We start from the raw sequence: 22498 nt of genomic DNA, 5'->3' as shown, positions 1-22498 counted from the left end.
CTGAAATCGTTGTTGTTCCTGATAATCACTGTCACAATCTCCTTTCTAACAACCCTGTCCATCTGCAAAGCACTTTACTACGGATATCAGGAACATCTTTATGTTGCCAAATAACAACAAAGGAACACGAGCGAAACTATTATCTCTGCTAGAAGAGAAAAACCACAATCCCAGGGCTTGCTTTCTTCTCATATTCTCCTCTGCCTCATTAACTCCATTGCTATGTTACTAATTTCAAAGAAGCAGGAAGAGGTGATGGGAAAGGGGAGGTAAATAATAATCCACATGCCTGTTTCCCATCCCAAGTGCAGGATACACACTGCTTGCCAGACTGTGGGTCGAGCCATACCTTGGTTTAGAGACAGTGAGGATAGTAGTAAGTGTACTGGGGGTACATTTGTGGCTGATCCAGGCGTTTACCCATGTAGCTGGAATCTTTATCTCCGAGGCAGGGAACTCGATGACACGGTATGGTGCCCCAGGCCGAGCGTCCTCTTAAACCACTATTCCTGATGGTCCCGATGACTGATGAGGCTTCAGAGATCCTTCGTCTTCCACCACTCACTAGTTCCAACACGGCAGGAATTTAAAAAAGAAACACACCAAAAAAATAGAAAGAAAGAAAGAAAGAAAGAAAGAAAGAAAGAAAGAAAGAAAGAAAAAAGGAAAGGTATTGGTAGAACAACACACGCACACACACACGCGCGCACACACACACACACACACACAGCCTTCCCAGATCCTGCCTTCCTTCCCCCAGCTGCCAGGGTCCACTTGGGATGAGGCACTTTGTTCTCTACCCAGGCTGTCTGTAGTGATGTCAATTGCCAGCGTTTGTAAAGAGGGAGAGAAGAAAAAAATCAAAGTCTTTTTAGCACAACTCCGAATCCTTGCAGATCAGCTTCCTGTCTCCTGTTTGTCTCTTTCCCCACCTTAAAGAAAAAGGGAAAAAAAGAAAGAAGAAAGAAAGAAAGAAAACAAAAAAATGAAAAAGAAAAAAAAAAAAGAAAGAGAAAGGGGAAAAGAAAACAAAACAAAACAACCTTGCACAGCCTGGTTGCTGCTGTCTCCCTTCCAGAGTGACATGGTGTTCGGGCTCCTCCTGTCCTTTCATTCACTTCCTCTCCTTCCAGCTGGTGGGTGGAACCTCTCCAGGGAGCAGGGTATGCAGTCCAGAAAGCTGCAGTATTTCCTCCAAGAAAAAAAAAAAAGCCTGCTTCAACCCCTGCTGCAAGCAAAGTCCTGATTCCCTCTGCTGGCTATCTCGAACAGCAAAGCAATTTTTGCAGCAAAGCTGCTGCCGCTGGAACTGAACCCAGGGAACTCAAATTCGGGCGGTGGATTATTTCTTATCCTTCCCTCCATCTACCCCACACAAGAGCTGCCTTTTTTTTCTTGCCAAGTGGCAAGGTAAGCCACACTGCTAAAGCAAACACAGAAGACCACGGGAGGGAAGAGAGGACGAAGGGAGGAAGGAAGAGAAAGACAAAAATAAAAGCAGACGGACGACCCGTGCTGGTTAAAATGGAACAAGTGTGTCCCAGATGCTTTCAGAACCTGTTAACATACGAAAGCCAGATGAATCCAAGACCCGGTCCAGAAACTAACCTTTTACTTCTCGGACGACACGGAGGATGCTAAGCATTGAAGAAATTTGAGAGTCTATGCCAGGACTACTATTAGCAAGCCCTGCATCGTCAGATCACAAGGACCCACTTGCCATAGCCGAAATGATCATTCTTACCCTTACATCCGTTTTGTAAGCATCAAAGGAGGTATCCCATTAGGTTTACAGGCGTCTTCATAAATAAAAGCTCTGGTTCTCTCACTGTCTATCTATGATGATTTTGATTCAGGGATGCTTTAATCACTTTCCCGATGTCATCACAAAAAAAAGCACAATTACCTGACAGAGTTTTTCCCCACCAATAATAAGTAATATTCTGACATGTCTGTCGGCTGTTACATTATAATACAAATGGTTTCAGCGAAAATATATTTCCTTTAAGGGTCCCTTTTCAAGGCAGTCAAGGCTAAAATTAGACATGCCAGCTGTGTTTTGCTGTGAGCGCTCACGCATGCCCAAAGCGTGGCCAGACCAACATTGAGCGCCTCTCCACTTCGTCAAACCAGCTCTGTTCTCCCCAGCCTAGAGCTGCCTTTTCAGATAAGAGGTTCCTGGTACAAATCCAGCTTCCTAGTGAGGAAGAACAGAGAATTCCAGCCCGGTGCACAATATGGTATCCAGCCACAAACAAGCCCTGCCGCCCGTGAGGTCACTGGCTTTCACTCAGGGGTCTGGTTATTAGAAGCTGTGTGAGTGCATGGATATTCCTTGGAAAAAGTTAAGGATGGTGGATAAATAGCTTTATGTTTGACAAGAATAACAACCAGAAAGAAGGAAGGAGAGAGGGTGGGAAGGTAGGAGTTAGAAGCCCTGATATCACTGTCATTAAGAGAATTAAATCAATTCCACCAACATTGAAATGTGTTCTTCTGGGCCTTATTCGTCCCATCCAGAAAGTGGAAATGCTGCCAACTTATGTGGCTGAAGGTGGTAAACGGAATCAGATACTAAATCAAAACTACATTGATTTAAAAATCATTCAGTGGCATCTCAATGCTCAGACAATAAAGTCTTGGCTTCTTGGAATAGTTTTCAAGACCCTTGAAAACCCAACTTTATTCTCCAGCCTCAGACAGTAAACTCTGGCCCTCGTAGTCTATATCTGAGTCACAGTGAACTGCTTTTAAAGTGGAATGTGCGGAGGATCCCTGGGTGGCTCAGCGGTTTGGCACCTGCCTTCAGCCCAGGGCCTGAATCTGGAGTTCCGGGATCGAGTCTCACGCCGGGCTCCCTGCATGGAGCCTGCTTCTCCCTCTGCCTGTGTCTCTCTGCCCCTCTCTCTCTGTCTCTATAAATAAAATCTTTAAAAAAATAATAAACTGGAATGTGCCCTCTCAGGGACTTCTGTCATCTGCTCTGCCCCAAATGGTCTTGCATCCCCATTCAGCCCATCCTTCAGCTCTCAACACGGATATCACCCCTCGGAATAGCTTTCCCTAAAGCCTCCTTTCCCTGCTGCACCTTATATTTGCCCTAAAAGGATGCTTATCCTGGGCAACTGTCTGTTAATTGCATGTTTGTTTCTTCTAGGATGCCGGAAAAGCATCAGGAAAAGCAGAAAAGTAGGAGTCCCCATCATTCTCATTCACGTTCCTATTTCCACAAACTGTCATGGAATCTGACACAAAATGGTGCTCTGCAAGTGTTTGAAGAGTAAGATACCTTAAACCCGATAAAAATTCTAACTCAATTCGTATCCTCTCTCAGTACATTTCAGTACACTTCTGGATGCAGGGGATAGAGTGGTAACACGGATCAGAACAATGTCCATCCCTCATAGAATATATATTCTAGTGAGGGAGATAAGCAAAGAAGTAAGCAAGTAAACAGGCATTATCAATCAGGTAATATGTAGTACTGTTCATAAATATAAAGCTAAGTAAACAGAAAGAGTCACAGGAATTCCACTTTAAATAAGATAGTCAGGAAATGCTCACCAAGAAAGAGCTCTGAGGTTAAAGGAAGAGTGGGAACCACACCCTGGGTGTTGTGTACTATGAGAGCACTTCTTGTGAGAGCCAAGGCCTTCGTTCCAATCCTGCCTTTGCCAGATCACTCTGCCTCCTTTCTCATCCATCCAGTGTCACTACACACTTCATACGGTTATCATGAAAATTCACCACAACAAACATGCAAAGCATTTATAACCCCTTGGAACATACTGGATCTGCCCAATAAATGTCAGCTTGTCTCTGGGGGAAGATCATCCCAGGCAGAAAGAACAGGAAGAACAGAAGGCCTGGCAGCAAGAACACTTCTTTTGAAATGTGTGAGAAATGGCATAGGGACTGAAATGGAGCAAGTAAGAAGTAAAGACTATCAAACAAGACTAGAGAGGTTCCCTAGACCAGATCATATAAGCCTTGATGAGGAAAGCTAAATTGCTGACAGGTAATAGTATAGCCTGGACTCTACCCAAATATTTTGATTATAGATCTAGCCATCTTCAACTATGGAATGCTGTTCTCCTAAATGACTTATTAAGGCTCCTCCAAATACTAAGACTTTTAAGGTCAGGATCCTCAATTTTGCCATGATGAGCAAAGGCTATCAATATTCTTTTACTAATAACTGGCCTAGCTACTCCTTGGAAGGAAAAGATTAGTGTCTTATTTACAAATGAAAGACCAAATAAATAACTCCTTCACCCACGCTATAGCTCACTTATATGTAAAGTTCCCAGCATGTGTTGATGCTTTCTGCAATTTCTACACAAATTGCCACTTTACAAAATGGTATTGGATTATTGCTATATTCTTGGCATCAACTGTCATTAGTCTAAGCACATTCATCGAACACTTAAAGCTTTTCTTAAATAATGCAAAGACAGTTTACCACTTGTGAGAATCGCAGAACCTGTGTTTTATTTATTTATTTATTTATTTATTTATTTATTATTTATTTGTTTGTTTGTTTATTATTTATTTTCCTTCAGAGATACCAGTAGCCATCACAACTGAGGAGGCAAGATACTCGTGTCGGAAATGGTTTTTATATCATGTCTACTCTGTTGGAGCCATAGTGCTTTCCATTTAAATGATCAAGTTAAGGTAGGAGGTAACTAATTTAAAACACTCTCTAAATCAGAAGCCAGCTGTGTCCCATTTGCCAAGTAACAAACAAATTTTGTACAAATCCAAGAGCAGCAAACTCATCAAAGGGCATGGACTCTTACAGATTCACGGGATTCATGGCACAGACTGGAGAGGCACTGATTTAAGACAAGTTCTTGGTTTCTAGGATAGAGACAACATCTCAGACATACCATCCATAAATAGAGAAGTGACGGTACCGAAACGAGGTTCAGTTGGGTAGAGACAGAGATTCTCTTCTGGTTTGCTCTTGATCTATCCAGTCAAAGAATAACTGGGTCCTCTCTTTGGCTGATTTATTTTTTAAATGACAAAGACTTAGTCAAAAGCAAAAGGAAAGAACAATAGAGAGAGAGGCATCATCATCATCATCATCATCACCATCATCATCACCATCATCATCATATGCTATCTTTGAAAGCAAGTATACTATTCTTACATTCATGATCATGAATAAATTAAAACAAACAAAACTGCCACTCGGTATTTGTTGCCCTCTTTATTCAAATTTGTGAAATCTCTTCAACACAGCAGTTGCCAAACAGATATTAAAGGTAAATGTTGTTGTTGTTGTTGTTGTTGTTGTTGTTGTTTTTAGAAGACAAGATGGTAGATCACAAACTCCAACAGTAAAGTAGTAGTCTTTTGTCCTACTGGACATACCCATGGTTTAGGAACATACCCGAGACAAACTAGGAGAAAGAGACCACTAGTGATTCAAGCATTTGTGGTCCAAATTTAAACTATAATTAAATGTAAAATTTTAATGTAGATAAAAACAATGAAAATTGGCCTTGCTTCTGAGCAAAATTATAATGGACTATATTTTAAGACAGTCAACCAAATGGAGAAGAATAATTTAAAACAATGAACATTATTAACTTCAACGAAGTTTTACTGAGCATCTTGTATGTGCCTAAATAACCAAGAATAGCAATATAAAAACCATCACCCTTGTCCTCAAGTAGACTTAACATCTCCATATCTATTAAACATCAGTCATTCATAAATGACCTAAATGCCTTTCCTCTTATCTAAATACTAAATTTTAATAATTGTTATTAAATAACTTTAAGTTGACCCAATTTTTTAAATACATATTTTATTATAAATTTAAACAATGATATACTTGAAAACTTATGTTTATTTTGTTTTATTATCTTTTTAAAAATACTTATTTATTCTCTTGTTTTTTATATACTTAATACTGTGGTAGTCACATATGTTTCTCCTTTACCACTAGGATTACCAAGAGTCACATTTCTCCTCTTCATTGAAATTAGGCATGACAATGTGACTTGCTATGGCCAATAAAAATATGAAGCAAAAGTGATGCATGTAGAATCTTTTAACTGTTGCTGTTTGATTCACTGGTCCACTCTTCCCTGATGGAAGCATGTGCTTAGATGGAGGAAGCATATTGGAAGGCTTAGAATAGCTGCTTCAAATAGTCACCTGAACCAGCCACTGACTTGTCACGAGCAAGAAATAAACTTTTGTTGTAATTATGCTAATGAGATTTAGTGACTTACCACAGCATCACTTAGCCTACCCTGACTAATATGATATTACTTGTAGTGTGATTTTATGCTTATTGATTTCTTTCTTTGAGAGTCTCTCCCACTAATATCCAAGCTAAAAGGGCAAGGAATTTATCTATCGTCTTCACTGTTAAATCTCCAGCACCCAGAACAATCCTTGGGATTTAATAGACATTTAATAAATATTTGTTAGATAAATGAGTAAAATATTAATTTAAAATCATCTAATTTATCTATCAGTGGTTAAAATGCAATACTTCATGAAATAGAAGGGAAATGAGGCTTATACTTAAAATGGAAAAAATGTTTAAGTCTTCTAGGAGGAAAATTGCTACGAGTGGAACTACTAAATGTTCAGAGACAGGGAAGGTTTTTTTGTACTGATCATATAGATGGCCTTTCATATACTAGATGCTGTACTAGAATTTCAGAAATGTTTCCCCAGTTAGAACTTAACAAGTTACTGGAAAATGGGTATGATTCTCCCTACTTTTTAGTTGAGCAAATTAAGAAGGAAAGGGTTTAGCTATCCAAACCAAATTAATACAGTTGTAACGTGGTAGGGGAATATTCCTAAGTCACATCTGCATAAAGCCCAAACCCAGATTTTTTTCTCAGCATCACTTGATGGAGATCTTAAATGTTTTATTCCAAAACTAGATTAAGATAATCTTTGTGTTTACAACAGAAAACTCACAGTATACATAAAAGTCCTAAATAAGTCAGTGTGTTTTCATAGAAACAGATGGTACTGAACAGAGAAAAAACTGGAAAGAAAGAACATGGCCTTCTATCAAATAGTATAAACTCTATTTGGACCACAGATGTGATGGTTAATTGTATGTGTCAACTTGGCTAGGCTATAGTGCCCAGTCATTTGGTCAAATACCAGTCTAGATGTTGCTGTGAGGTATTTTTCGATGTGGTTTACATTTACATGAGTAGACTCTGAGTAAAGCACCTTATTCTTCACAATGGGACTGAACTTCATCCAAAAACGTAAAGGCTTTAAGAATGAAGACTGAGATCCTTTTAGAAGGAAGAAATTCTGTCTCCAGACTGCCTTTGGCTTCTAGATTCGACGTCAGCTCTTCCTGAGTCTTCAGCCTGACAACCTGACCTGAAGTTTGGGGATCCACTCCCACCCCCCAGAATCACATGAGCCAATTCCTTTAAGATTCTCTTTGCATACAAACACATCTTACAGGTTATGTTTTTCTGGAAAACCCAGACAAATACACTAGGTTAATAAAATGAAATAAATGACAGCAATGAAGGTCAGTGATATAGGCACTCTTACACATTCCTAGTAAATATCTATAATGGTTCTAATAGAGCTTAACAAAATGTATAGCCTTAAAACTTTTCATCCTTGTCAGTCCCAGTAATTTCGGTTCTAGGAATCCAAACAGATCATCACTAGACATTTAGGAATAGGTAATTGGAGAACTCTGAGTATCCAACTCTAGTTTGGTTAAGTAAATCACAGTACAGAGTATGATTCAACCATTAAAATGATACTTAAGAAATACTTTAACATATGGGAAATGCTTAAGTCAAATAGTTAATGAAAAAATCAGAATACAGGGACACCTGAGTGGCTCAGCAGTTGAGCGCCTGTCTTTGACTCAGGGGGTGATCCTGTGGTCCTGGGATCAAGTCCCACATAGGGCTTCCTGCATGGAGCCTGCTTCTCCCTCTGCCTATGTCTCTCTCTCTATCTCTCATGAATAAATACATAAAATATTTTTTAAAAAAGAAAAAATCAGAATACAACCTTGTATATACAGTAGGTTTCCAACTATGAACTAAAAACACATAGACAAGACAATAGAACAACTACATCGAAGTAACAATAGTGGAAATGTTTCCTCTATGATAGTGTTATTGGTGATTTTACTTTTTTTCCTTATCCTTCCAGAAATCCCAGCATTTTTCAAATTTGTCTTAAAATGAGCATATATTTCATTATTTAAAATAAATATTATTTTTAAAGAATTCTCTTAGGTAAGTATATTCTTAAGATTTTTGTTGTTGGGGGATCCCTGGGTGGCGTAGCGGTTTGGCGCCTGCCTTTGGCCCAGGGCGCGATCCTGGAGACCCGGGATCGAATCCCACGTCGGGCTCCCGGTGCATGGAGCCTGTGTCTCTGCCTCTCTCTCTCTCTCTCTGTGAATATCGTAAATAAATAAATAAAAAATTAAAAAAAAAAAGATTTTTGTTGTTGTTGTTGTTGTTGTTAGCTGACAGGACATTTTAAAACACCCAGATATGACATTAAAATAAATTGTGTGTGCACTTGAAATAGCCATTTCCTTCTTACCTGAATCAAACATCACTTTAAGAAAAGTTTACCTTTCTTTAAAGACTGGGAGCATAAATTCTATAATTTAACAATGACAAAACTCTGATTTAAGGCCTATAACCAAATATCCTCATTTAAAGAAAGAAAAACAGCTACCAACGGCAAAGGACATATCTTTGCAGACACTACAGTAAACCTACATAAGTATCTAAAACATTAATTTTTTTTTTAAAGATTTTATTTATTTATTCATGACAGTCACAGAGAGAGAGAGAGAGAGAGAGGCAGAGACATAGGCAGAGGGAGAAGCAGGCTCCATGCAGGGAACCCGACGTGGGATTCGATCCCGGGTCTCCAGGATCGCGCCCTGGGCCAAAGGCAGGCGCCAAACCGCTGCGCCACCCAGGGATCCCTAAAACATTAATTTTTTTAATATCCACTAATTCTGCCTTTGCATTTCTTTCTCTTTTTTTTTTTTTGCATTTCTTTCTCATAAGTTTATTTGTAAACATCAGTTTGCTTACAATATGCTGTAGAAACAGGGAATTTCTTTCTTTCTTTCTTTCTTTCTTTCTTTCTTTCTTTCTTTCTTTCTTTCTTTCTTTTTGGGGGGGTGGCTATCACTGTCTCCTTGTATATTTCCGTGCAAAGAATTCCACTATTTGCAGACCACTGAGCCAACTTTGTCTTCATGTAGCTGGCAGATTCTTGTGGCCTTCTTACAAACACACCTTCCGCCATGACTTTTGCCAGCAGTGAACCAGAGCTTTAGAAAACACCAACTAACAGCCTCAAAGTCAGGACAGATGAGTAGCTGCTTTGTCACATGAGAAACACATTTTCCTAAAAGGAATATCATTACTTTGTATTCACTATTCAGCTTCCAGCTGCCAAAAGCTAAGCAAGGTAGGTCAATATGACCACATTTGATTGGCTGGGCTGAGCCTTCTCTCTAGAAACATCTGCAGAAGTCCAGGCTAAAAGTTCACTACTAATTAGAATCACTATGCTGTACACCTAAAACTAACATAATATTGTATGTCAACTATATTTCAATTAAAAAATTTTAAAAAAGAAATTAAAAAAGAAGAATTACTGGATAAAATACAAGATATCCAGTTAAACTTGAATTTCAGACAAACGATGAATACATTTTTTAAAAAGATTTTTATTTATTTATTTATTTATTTATTTATTTATTCATGAGAGACACAGACAGAGAGAGAGAGGCAGAGACACAGGCAGAGGGAGAAGCAGGCTCCATGCAGGGAGCCCGATGTGAGACTTGATCCCGGGTCTCCAGGATCACACCCTGGGCCGAAGGCAGGTGCCAAACCGCTGAGCCACCCAGGGATCCCGATTAATACATTTTTAATACAAATTATGTCCCGCCCAAATATTGCACATGGCACTTCTCATGAAATATCTGGGCCATACTTTTAAAAAGCACTCAATGCTTATCTGAGACTTAAATGTACCTGGGTGTTACATACTTTTTATTTCCTAAAGCTAACAAACTTAATCCTAATTGATGCACTTAGAAGGTCTACAGGTCTTTTAGAGGATATAAGAATTGGTAGAAAGTTCAAACTTAATGACAACGGAAATGCTTAATATATTCAATCCTCTTTACACTCAAACCACGTAAACCAAAAATGTCCCCATTTTAAGTCTCTTAAGAAGAATCCATACACTGATCTCTGGGTTTTTTGGTTTTTTTTTTTATGATTGTAAACTTGTTTTTTTTTTTCCTTTTACACGAGGAAACATTTAAATTTTTTCTTAAGTTGTTATTCAACGCAATAAAGTACCTATCAAAAATGACAGATGCCTAGATCCTATCCCTGATATCAGAAAGTTGCAACCTAGAGAACCAGACAAAAGCACAAAATAATAGAGAAAAAGAGACCAAGGCAGTTCTCCTGTGTCCATGATCAGTGTGTACTGCGATCAAGAATAAGTGTCTAGCAACTATATAGTAATTTGTCAGCAGAAGTTTATGTCTCTTGTCTCCAAGAAATAAAAGTTTGGACTTGTATTTTGAAAGTCTACACTTCATTTTTTTCTAGTAATTTCTATCGCACATTACAGAGATATCAGCTGAGGTCAATTAGAAATAAACAAAAACCTGTCTTTCATGACAGTTTGAAAAGTGCTGATCTAGAAAATATTCAATTGTCTTATTTCCTTTCATTTCCACTTGCACATTTCTAGTGGTGGAGAAGTTGCATCGATGTGTTTTCTGATTGAGATACAAGGAATAATGAAACTCATATGAACTACAAAGGAAAAATGCAATTCTCTCAGATTTACTTTTCTTGTCTTCCTAACTCACTTTTTAAAAATCTATTCCTTACCCTCTAACCTATGTCACCTTCCTGACCCCAAGGACAATATTTAAGAGTACCAAACCCAAAGCCAGGAGATGTGAGACTTGTTGCTTGGGACCCTGGATAGAATGATTCCCCAGCCAAAGCCTCTTGTGTAAAATGTAGGTTGTAATGAGGTCATCTAAGGTCGTTTCCTAACTCCAATAGTCCACGATGCCGGGATGTGCTTGTTAAACTCCGATGACACCGCATCATTTTAGCTCCAGGGATACACTGGCTGGCCCCTGGGGTGGATGGCGAGCTTCAGGCCAATAGCACAAGCTTGACATGCTTCAGCCAGGGGCTTTATGTGACGCCCAGCCATTCCCAACAGCTGTAGGCTGGGAGGCCCCAAGTCCAAAAATAGCCACACAAATTATGATTTCCCTTCTAGAGATGACATCTCTGTGAATGGCACTAAATCAAGACCAAGCAGTTAGCCTGACACTCTAGCCAATGCCTCGAAAACAGCTCAATCCCTGGAAGTCTAGGTGTACCATCCATCCCACCCAGGGCTTTCAGTATTTGAATGTTGATGCTCATTCTGCAGTCAGGAAACATAATTATTCGTTTTTCTTTAAGGAAGTTTATGACCGAAGGTAATGGGGGGAACATAAATGTACTGACTGTTTACTGACACTCATAAATGCTATGAACACAGACATATAATTGTCTCCTGAAGATCTGCTCTTGTAGTGTAGAATCTTCATTTTTAGCAATTTAACTACTGAAAGTTTACCCACCTTGAGGAGAATTATTTAGTGGAAAATAAAACTTAGCACCTATTTCATTCCGTGCTCCAACAACTTTCATCCTTTCAGAAAACTGGCTTTCCCATAAAATTTGCAGAAGGTAGCTTGTTATATAGGGCTAGTAAAACTAAGAGGTAATTAGTACAAACCAAACCTCTAAATAATAATGTCAAGTTTTAACATTTGCAGAGTTCTGGATCAACATTAACTAATAACTCCTCTCTCTGTTTTCCTCTGTGAGAAAAAAACTTTGTTATTCACAAATTATCAAGATAGAAAACAAAACAAAGAAATTGGTTCTGGCTAATTAGAAAAAAAAAGAAGAAAGAGGAAGAAGAAGAAGAAGAAGAAGAAGAAGAAGAAGAAGAAGAAGAAGAAGAAAAGAAGAAGAAGAAGAAGGAGGAGGAGGAGGAGAAGTAGAAGAAAGAAGAAGAAGAAGAAGAAGAAGAAGAAGAAGAAGAAGAAGAAGAAGAAGAAGACGAAGAAGAAGGAGGAGGAGAAGGAGAAGAAGAAGAAAGAAGAAGAAGAAGAAGAAGAAGAAGAAGAAGAAGAAGAAGAAGAAGAAGAAGAAGGAGGAGGAGAAGGAGAAGAAGAAGAAAGAAGAAGAAAGAAGAAGAAGAAGAAGAAGGAGGAGGAGAAGGAGAAGAAGAAGAAAGAAGAAGAAGAAGAAGAAGAAGAAGAAGAAGAAGAAGAAGAAGAAGAAGAAGAAGAAGGAGGAGAGGAGGAGGGAGGAGAAGGAGAAGAAGAAGAAAGAAGAAAGAAGAAGAAGAAGAAGAAGAAGAAGAAGAAGAAGAAGAAGAAGAAGGAGGAGGAGGAGGAGGAGAAGAAGAAGAAAGAAGAAGAAAGAAGAAGAAGAAGAAGAAGGAGGAGGAGAAGGAGAAGAAGAAGAAAGAAGAAGAAGAAGAAGAAGAAGAAGAAGAAGAAGAAGAAGAAGAAGAAGAAGGAAGGAGGAGGAGGAGGAGGAGAAGGAGAAGAAGAAGAAAGAAGAAGAAGAAGAAGAAGAAGAAGAAGAAGAAGAAGAAGAAGAAGAAGAAGAAGGAGGAGGAGGAGGAGGAGGAGGAGGAGGGGGAGGGGGAGGAGGAGGAGGAGAAGGAGGAGAAGAAGAAGAAGAAGAAGAAGAAGAAGAAGAAGAAGAAGAAGAAGGAGGAGAAGGAGAAGAAGAAGAAAGAAGAAGAAAGAAGAAGAAGAAGAAGAAGGAGGAGGAGAAGGAGAAGAAGAAGAAAGAAGAAGAAGAAGAAGAAGAAGAAGAAGAAGAAGAAGGAGGAGGAGGAGAAGGAGAAGAAGAAGAAAGAAGAAGAAGAAGAAGAAGAAGAAGAAGAAGAAGAAGAGAAGAAGGAGGAGGAGGAGGAGGAGGAGGAGGAGGAGGAGGGGGAGGGGGAGGAGGAGGAGGAGAAGGAGGAGAAGAAGAGAAGAAAGAAGAAGAAGAAGAAGAAGAAGAAAGAAGAAGAAAGAAGAAAGAAAGAAAGAAAGAAAGAAAGAAAGAAAGAAAGAAAGAAAGAAAGAAAGAAAGAAAGAAAGAAAAGAAAAGGTAAGCAGCTCAGGTCAGAATTCAGCAAGTGCAAGCAAATGTTTACACCTGTTCAGAGTTAAGAACAATGGTCACTTATGACTAGGATGGACCATTAGGTCACACTGAGCTCATTTTTAGGAGACCGTCCAGGAAGGCTTGGCATTGCAGAATGGGAGAAACCAGTGTGAAATCCCTAGACTTTTGGATTACTGCTCTCCTACCTTAACTGCTGCAATGACAGGTACATGTGTGTGTGCAGGGGAGGAGGGACAGAGACGCTGCAAGTAACTCAGTGTGTACATGGCCTGCCTGTAGCTCTCCCCCAACCCCCCAATGGGCAGCTTTGCTAAATTTGTCAGTTAACCTTGCCTTACCCCTTCCAGGAGTGGCCGTACTGTCAGGGTCCCCAGGATGTCACCTCTTGGCTAGCAAAGAGAGTTAAAAGTGAACCACTCCAACAAAGGAAAAAAATAACAATGCTGAATAAGACCCCTTACCAGCTCATCTCTTTTCCTTCCTCTCCAAATTCAGTAGGAAAGAGAATTGAGAGCTTGTCAGGATTAGCTGCATGGCATTAAACAGTCCCTCCCAGGGAAGGCACAGAGAAGAGACTCCCTGGTACCTTGCTTTGGGGAGTGGCCCATAGGAACCCAGTGTCAGCAAGTCTCCAAAAAAGCAGCATCTGGAAAAGGAGACATCTCGCCCAGAGATGCCTCTTTCTTCCTCCCCTCCCAGACCTTAGGCTGAAAACATTGAGTTCTCTTGGTCTATAAAGGAGGACATATTATTAAAAGGGCCATAGGGAAGCCCGTCTATTTCTCAATGTCCTAGAATGCCATCCAACCATCTGGGGTCAGATGCCCATTCTTCATCTCTCTCTGACTAGGGGGTGGGAGGCTCATGCCAATGCTTGAGTTCATTCTGATTTTAAGATTAAGACAGAGTTTTCTCTCCCCTCCTGAGAGAAAGGTACACAGGTGTCCAGAGAGAGGGAAACAGTCAGGGACCACTGTGCTAATGTGGACCTGTGGATCTGGTGGTTTTGACAATGGGAAACCAAAGGTGGTTCTGAAATGGGATCTGGTGTCCAGATCCAGCTTACTTATTTTTGCTGAAAACTTTAAAAATTAGTTTCCTGGTAAAGAAACAATGTTGTGTCAAGGTCCCTGGAAAAATTAAACAGTGTTATTCTGTAAGGTCTTAATGGGAGGATCTATCCATTTTGACCAGGGATAAATGTATTCGATTCAATATGTTTGGTTTGGGAAATCTCTTTTTGTCAAACCCAGGATAACCAATTGTCCATTATACCATGTCCTTGCTAAGAGAAGCTGATGTAGAAATATTTAACCACCCCATCCATAAACATTTCTTTCCTCCCAGAGCAGAAAAAGGCTGATCTTCTCAAGGCCTAATGTTATTTATTTTCCAGTGAAGGGATATGATTTTTATGCCAGGTACAGTTTTCCTTTAGCATTTTTAAGTGCCTGCTTTTTAAGTGACTCCTAGAACTGAGATCCTGACCACTTGCCCTTGTTAAATATCTGGTGATCCTTTTACCCAACAGATGGGAAGGGCCTCCTGATATGCCCCTGGCCTAATTTCAATTTGGGTAATTGCATTCTGTCGACTTGAAATTTCCCCACCAGTTTAACCTGCCTGGGATATGGTGCCTCCTTCTCGGTCCTGAACTGCCTGGCGTGCCGATGGAGGCTGGGGAACACCTGGTGCATTCCACCCCAGAAGTGGATACATTTTAGTGGCAGGTGCAAAGGTTTTCTTCAGCTGAATACAAATTCTAACATAGGAATGAGCCTCTTGGATGCTTTTTATTTTTATTTTTCTCAATGAACATAACTTTCGCAGAACCAAAAATATAAAAGCATCCAAAGCATCAATATGAATGGAAAAGAAAATACATGCTCACTAAAACCAATCTATTGTGTGATCATTTTGCATTCCGTGAATCTTACAATGCTTCTAGATTTGAATGTTGACAATAAGGATAAATAATTCACATAAAGCAATCATTCCTTTTCTCAAAGAATTTTACACACAAATACATGTACACACGGGGGCACATGGGTATGTGCACACATCCTTCCATGCACGTATAGGGGTGTGTGTGTTTGGGTATACCAACTCTTACCTCCCTCTGGAGGGTCCTTTTTAGTTGGGAATAAAAACAGCTTTCCCCACAAAAATACCATGTTAGGCATTCTATGCATATCTTATTTGAGTAGGTAATACATTTAACTGTAAAGAGCTTATCTCCTGTAACAAACTGGAATCTTAGAAGGTATCCTATCCGTTTCTGTTTCCCTGGCACCTAGAACATAGTAGGTACTTAACTAATGGATTAAAATATAGACTACGTAGACAAACCTATTTAATCTTTAGCTCTAAGACCCAAAATGCAATTTAAGGACTGCAGGTCAAGGTATAGTTTTTTAAGGTACACCTTAAAACTCCGGGAACATTGGTGGCCCCAAAGTCACATCCCTTGGCTACCTGAGCTCTAGGAACAGTTACGTGCAAGCATAGGCTCACCTTGCAAACGACCAATACCATCTCTCAGAGGTGACTGCCAGAGATGCTGGTCTGCAGATTCAAGGCGAGTGCACCAAACCAACAGTAAACCAGTGGAAGATAGGGGCTAGTAGAGAAATGCTCCTGCCTTCCAGACTTCAGGCAGACAATCCTGGAAGTCCTTCCATACCTTCTCTGCATATCTCCATAAAACTGAATCCCACTGACCAACCTCAGTTTTTTTTTTCTTTTTCTGTAATCTTTTTCTCTGTGACCTTGATAACACACCATTGTATTGGACATTTCTCCTTCCCATCTTCCCACTCCCTTGCTCCTGCTTCAGGGAATCACCTCTCAAATGGACTATCTGCCCCCTTGCCTCAGGCTCCGAATTTGGGGGAACCCAGACTCTAATGACTTAGGACATCACCATGCTGACAGTCACACCAGCAGACTATCCACATATGAACACATAGAGTACCTATTCCCCCACCATTCATTTTCTTTCCCTATCATAGGACAGATAAGCCATACACCAAGACCACTCTGATATATATATAGGCTGACAGATTATATGCTATATTTATGCCAGGAAAAAGGAGGAGAACTAAGATTGTGCCTTGATGTATTCTAACCATATTAGTTTAGCTCTAAATATCTTACCTTACCAATGGCTCAAGAGGCATTCCCAGAGTCTCATAATTAGTAGGACAGTCCAGATTCTGCCTCATTTTAGCCTCTGCAGGTCATCATAAATTAGCTTAGAGGCCCCAAGCCTCTGTATGACTCAAGCTGACTTGAATCCTAATTTGTACTATGCAGCAACCTTAGCAATGCCACTTGCATGCTTAAGTCTTTTGCTCTCTTGGCCCTTGGAAAAAACATATTTGCAGTAGCACCTGTCTCTGCCATCCCTGTTTAGTGTAGATCATCAATGGGTAGTGTCCTAACCTAAGAATACAGCCTGATGAAGACTTGGGTCCACCATGTAATGACTATGCACGTCATGAAGCCAAGGGCGGGCTGCCACAGAAGAGGGCCAAGCCATCTTTGAGTTGACTGCCTCATACTCACTGGAGGGCTACCCTGTTGGCCACACTAGATAGAGAAATGCAGGGAATTCTCAGCAGTTTTGAAGACACCGGTGTTTAGACCTCTGGCTTCTTTAAGGGCAAATTGAGGTCAGTGCCTAATATAGTAGCCAGAGTGGGCCTAAGGTGAGCTGAGGGACCAGTCTTTCAGTTCATGGAAAGGACTGTAGTACCTTAAAAGTAGTATTAGAGAAGACCCATGAGGGATATGGATCATCCTTTGATTCTCATAAAATTGATGATTTTTTATAAGACTGTAAAAGCTCTACTTTCTCACTATAAAATGCAAAATTGCATTAAAACAATTGTATAAAAATTACATTAAACATACATCTCTTGGGATCCCTGGGTGGCGCAGCAGTTTAGCGCCTGCCTTTGGCCCAGGGCGCGATCCTGGAGACCCGGGATCGAATCCCACATCGGGCTCCCAGTTCATGGAGCCTGCTTCTCCCTCTGTCTGTGTCTCTGCCTCTCTCTCTGTGTGTGTGTGACTATCATAAATAAATAAAAATGAAAAAAATTAAAAATAAATAAATAAAAGCTGCACTTAAAAAAATACATCTCTGATCCTATCTGATCCTATCACACAGAGGTAACAGCTATTAATATTTGCTCTATTTGTTTCTAGTTTTTCCTATGAATAATGAATATATATTTCTCTCTTTCTCTGTGTTGTCCCTCTGTCCATATATGTGAGATCTAGAAAAAAATATTGTATTTCTGTGCACTTCCTTCTTCTGACAACATACCATGAACATTTTCTTTGAACACAGCACTTAATGGGGGCATAATATATAATCATAATATTTTGTAATTCTCTGTTAGGGATGTATAAGGTTTTTTAATGTTTGTTATGTATAACCTTATATTTATATATATTTCATATATACATGTTTTGAAATCCGCCCCCCCCCCTCAGTGTGGATTCTGGGATTCCTTTCTGCAACAAGGGCCAGATATCCATCAGTGGGCAGTGTCTGGGTCATCCACATGACCATGACAAGCCACCTTCTGTGTGTTGATATCTAGCCTCATGGTCACAAGATGACCACAGCAGTGTTGGCCACGTTATAATCGCCCACCTCAAGTGGTTTCTTCTTCCTCTGGTATCTTTTAAAAATGTAAGAAATCTTACTAAAGGCTCCTGCCCCCAACAGTCTGCTCCTCACAGTTCATTGGACAAAACGGGTCACGTGCAATTTCCCAACTCATTCACTGATGCAGATGGAAGGGTAATGATTGGTTTAGACTACGTAAGACACACCTCCCTCTGAGCCTAGGCAAAAGATCATTGGCTCCAAGCAAACAGCGGCATATGGCTGGAGAATGGAACATGTGCTGTGGACAAGAAGTGGAGTCCTCCTGAAAAGAAAGGGGGACTTAAAGAGGAACTATATTCAGGGAGGCAAGAAGCAATTGTCTCCAATATAAATTAAACTTGTTTCGTTATCTTCTCACCTACATTATCACGCTCTCTTCCCCGATAACATTGTCCTTCCTTAATTTACCAGCTAGACACTCCTTTTTAATCAAATGTGTGCTGGTTATCCATGAATCTCTAAAAAGTTAACTGAAAAATTAACATCATAATGATAATGAGTTTAAGGTCTTGCTCTCCTTGGGGGCATTTCTGTTCTAAAAGGCAGTTCTGAAAGATATAATCATCTTCACGATCTATAAGACCAAAGTAGTAATGGTAGTATGGCAGGCAAGAAAGGATTCAAGACCCACTGTGACCCTCCTACCTTGCTCACCTTCCTCACTCTGTTACACTCACACTGGCCTCCCTGCTGTCTCTCCAGGAAGCCAGGATACTTACACTTGGGAGCCTTTGCACTTGACTTCCCGCTGCCTGAAACAAGCTTTCTCTAGATAGCCTCAGGGCTTAATTCCTTGCTTCTTATAGTTTTCTTACCCATATGCCACCTTATTAAAGAGGCTTTCCTTGATCCTCTTACATAACATAGTACCTTCACTTCACTCTGTAGCCTATTACCCTACTTTCCACATATTTGGCACTTATAACCACCTGACATGGTATGTAGGTGTTTACTATCTTTCTCCTAAATAGAGAGTAAATCCTATGAGACTAGAGTTTATGTTTTTTTAGATTGATTTCTTTTTTTTAATTTATTTATGATAGTCACACAAGAGAGAGAGAGAGAGAGAGAGAGAGAGAGAGATGCAGAGACACAGGCAGAGGGAGAAGCAGGCTCCATGCAGAGAGCCCGACGTGGGACTCGATCCCGGGTCTCCGGGATCGCGCCCTGGGCCAAAGGCAGGCGCTAAACCGCTGCGCCACCCAGGGATCCCCGAGTTTATGTATATTCATTGTTCGTTCCTCTGAGCCTAGACACAGTGCCTAAAAAGCAGGCATTCCATTGCTAAACATTGATTGAGCTGCATCAGAATAGAAGCCTGATGGCAAGTGATGCAGAGCATTTTCTCATGTGCATGTTGGCCATGTCTATGTCTTCCTCTGTGAGATTTCTGTTCATGTCTTTTGCCCATTTCATGATTGGATTGTTTCTTTCTTTGGTGTTGAGTTTAATAAGTTCTTTATAGATCTTGGAAACTAGCCCTTTATCTGATATGTCATTTGCAAATATCTTCTCCCATTCTGTAGGTTGTCTCTGAGTTTTGTTGACTGTATCCTTTGCTGTGCAAAAGCTTCTTATCTTGAGAGACCACCTCACACCAGTGAGATTGGGGAAAATTAACAAGGCAGGAAACAACAAATGTTGGAGAGGATGTGGAGAAAAGGGAACCCTCTTACACTGTTGGTGGGAATGTGAACTGGTGCAGCCACTCTGGAAACCTGTGTGGAGGTTCCTCAAACAGTTAAAAATATACCTGCCCTACGACCCAGCAATTGCACTGTTGGGGATTTACCCCAAAGATACAAATGCAATGAAACGCCGGGACACCTGCACCCCGATGTTTCTAGCAGCAATGGCCACGATAGCCAAACTGTGGAAGGAGCCTCGGTGTCCAACGAAAGATGAATGGATAAAGAAGATGTGGTCTATGTATACAATGGAATATTCCTCAGCTATTAGAGATGACAAATACCCACCATTTGCTTCAACGTGGATGGAACTGGAGGGTATTATGCTGAGTGAAGTAAGTCAATCAGAGAAGGACAAACATTATATGTTCTCATTCATTTGGGGAATATAAATAATAGTGAAAGGGAATATAAGGGAAGGGAGAAGAAATGTGTGGGAAATATCAGAAAGGGAGACAGAACGTAAAGACTGCTAACTCTGGGAAACGAACTAGGGGTGGTAGAAGGGGAGGAGGGCGGGGGGTGGGAGTGAATGGGTGACGGGCACTGGGGGTTATTCTGTATGTTAGTAAATTGAACACCAATAAAAAATAAATTAAAAAAAAAAGAATAGAAGCCAATGGGACCTAATCCTGTGTAGTCATCTTTCTGTCATAACTCTGATGCCCACAGTAAGTCTAAGGAGGTCATATTTTCTTTTTCACCTATTTCCCTGTAGGCAAGACCTTCATTTTCCAGGATGCACTGTGTAGCTGTGTATGTCTTGAAATCTGAACAGTATCTATCTCTCTACTATGAAATAAAAGGCAAGTCCCAACTTAAGACACATCCTATAACTTGTAATACTATCTAATTAATAAAATGTGTTTCAATTCTGATTAAAATTTATCTTGAGTGCCAGAAATACTCATAAAAGCATATCTAAAAGCTACAAGGAAATAAGGTAATGTAATTATTCAACAATAACTTAAGAAGTACATTACCATGTGACTTGGAGCTCCCATCTAATGCTCTGGTTGAGACAGATACACACACACACACACACACACACACAGAGAGTTTTATTTTTTATTTATTTTTAATTTTTTAAAAATTTATTTATGATAGTCACACAGAGAGAGAGAGAGAGAGAGGCAGAGACATAGGCAGAGGGAGAAGCAGGCTCCATGCACCGGGAGCCCAACGTGGGATTTGATCCCAGGTCTCCAGGATTGCGCCCTGGGCCAAAGGCAGGCGCCAAACCACTGCGCCACCCAGGGATCCCAAGACTAAAGTATTTAACCAATTCGTGTCCAATTATCATCAGTTATATTTCATCCCGTTTCAAGACCCACAGGCCTCCTGATGGCAGCCAGCACAGAAAAACAGAGCTTCGAAAAGTAAAGAACATCTATTGTAAGGCTCCAAACTTCAGTCTCTAGAGTCTTGATCACCCTCCATATAAAATAAAATATGTAAGGCAAATACACAAAAACAAAAGCACACCCAAACAAACTCTACGGGACGTCAGTTAGTCGTACTATACCTTCCCACACCTTCTTTCATTCTATACTCTGTGATTGAAAGTCTGATTGCCCCCACCCTGGTGCATCCTATCCAGTGAGAAAAACCCTTTCAGAGCCACAAAGAACAGCTCACCAGAAAAGCCTCTGAAATCGTTGTTGTTCCTGATAATCACTGTCACAATCTCCTTTCTAACAACCCTGTCCATCTGCAAAGCACTTTACTACGGATATCAGGAACATCTTTATTGTTGCCAAATAACAACAAAGGAACACGAGCGAAACTATTATCTCTGCTAGAAGAGAAAAACCACAATCCCAGGGCTTGCTTTCTTCTCATATTCTCCTCTGCCTCATTAACTCCATTGCTATGTTACTAATTTCAAGGAAGCAGGAGAGGTGATGGGAAAGGGGAGGTAAATAATAATCCACATGCCTGTTTCCCATCCCAAGTGCAGGATACACACTGCTTGCCAGACTGTGGGTCGAGCCATACCTTGGTTTAGAGACAGTGAGGATAGTAGTAAGTGTACTGGGGGTACATTTTGTGGCTGATCCAGGCGTTTACCCATGTAGCTGGAATCTTTATCTCCGAGGCAGGGAACTCGATGACACGGTATGGTGCCCCAGGCCGAGCGTCCTCTTAAACCACTATTCCTGATGGTCCCGATGACTGATGAGGCTTCAGAGATCCTTCGTCTTCCACCACTCACTAGTTCCAACACGGCAGGAATTTAAAAAAGAAACACACCAAAAAAATAGAAAGAAAGAAAGAAAGAAAGAAAGAAAGAAAGAAAGAAAAGAAAGAAAAAAGGAAAGGTATTGGTAGAACAACACACGCACACACACACGCGCGCACACACACACACACACACACAGCCTTCCCAGATCCTGCCTTCCTTCCCCAGCTGCCAGGGTCCACTTGGGATGAGGCACTTTGTTCTCTACCCAGGCTGTCTGTAGTGATGTCAATTGCCAGCGTTTGTAAAGAGGGAGAGAAGAAAAAAATCAAAGTCTTTTTAGCACAACTCCGAATCCTTGCAGATCAGCTTCCTGTCTCCTGTTTGTCTCTTTCCCCACCCTTAAAGAAAAAGGGAAAAAAAGAAAGAAAAAGAAAGAAAGAAAAAAACAAAAAATGAAAAAGAAAAAAAAAAAGAAAGAGAAAGGGGAAAAGAAAACAAAACAAAACAACCTTGCACAGCCTGGTTGCTGCTGTCTCCCTTCCAGAGTGACATGGTGTTCGGGCTCCTCCTGTCCTTTCATTCACTTCCTCTCCTTCCAGCTGGTGGGTGGAACCTCTCCAGGAGCAGGGTATGCAGTCCAGAAAGCTGCAGTATTTCCTCCAAGAAAAAAAAAAAAGCTGCTTCAACCCTGCTGCAAGCAAAGTCCTGA

At 40.5% G+C, this 22498-nt stretch overlaps 1 long non-coding RNA gene across 2 annotated transcripts; it reads right to left on the bottom strand.

The window, feature by feature from the left end:
- Positions 1-349: 349 nt before the first annotated feature.
- Positions 350-2210, bottom strand: LOC140629467 (uncharacterized). 2 transcript variants are annotated; one of them, XR_012027305.1, is made up of 3 exons: positions 1609-2210; positions 1044-1192; positions 350-564 (listed from the first exon to the last, which is right to left on the bottom strand). It is a non-coding gene; the product is annotated as an uncharacterized lncRNA (long non-coding RNA). The 2 variants fall into 2 exon arrangements; XR_012027306.1 differs by having other exon boundaries at positions 1745-2210.
- Positions 2211-22498: the final 20288 nt, after the last annotated feature.

This window comes from Canis lupus (genome assembly GCF_048164855.1).
Source record: "Canis lupus baileyi chromosome 5 unlocalized genomic scaffold, mCanLup2.hap1 SUPER_5_unloc_9, whole genome shotgun sequence".
Lineage (NCBI taxonomy): Eukaryota > Metazoa > Chordata > Mammalia > Carnivora > Canidae > Canis > Canis lupus.
This window is presented reverse-complemented; position numbering and strand designations above follow the sequence as displayed.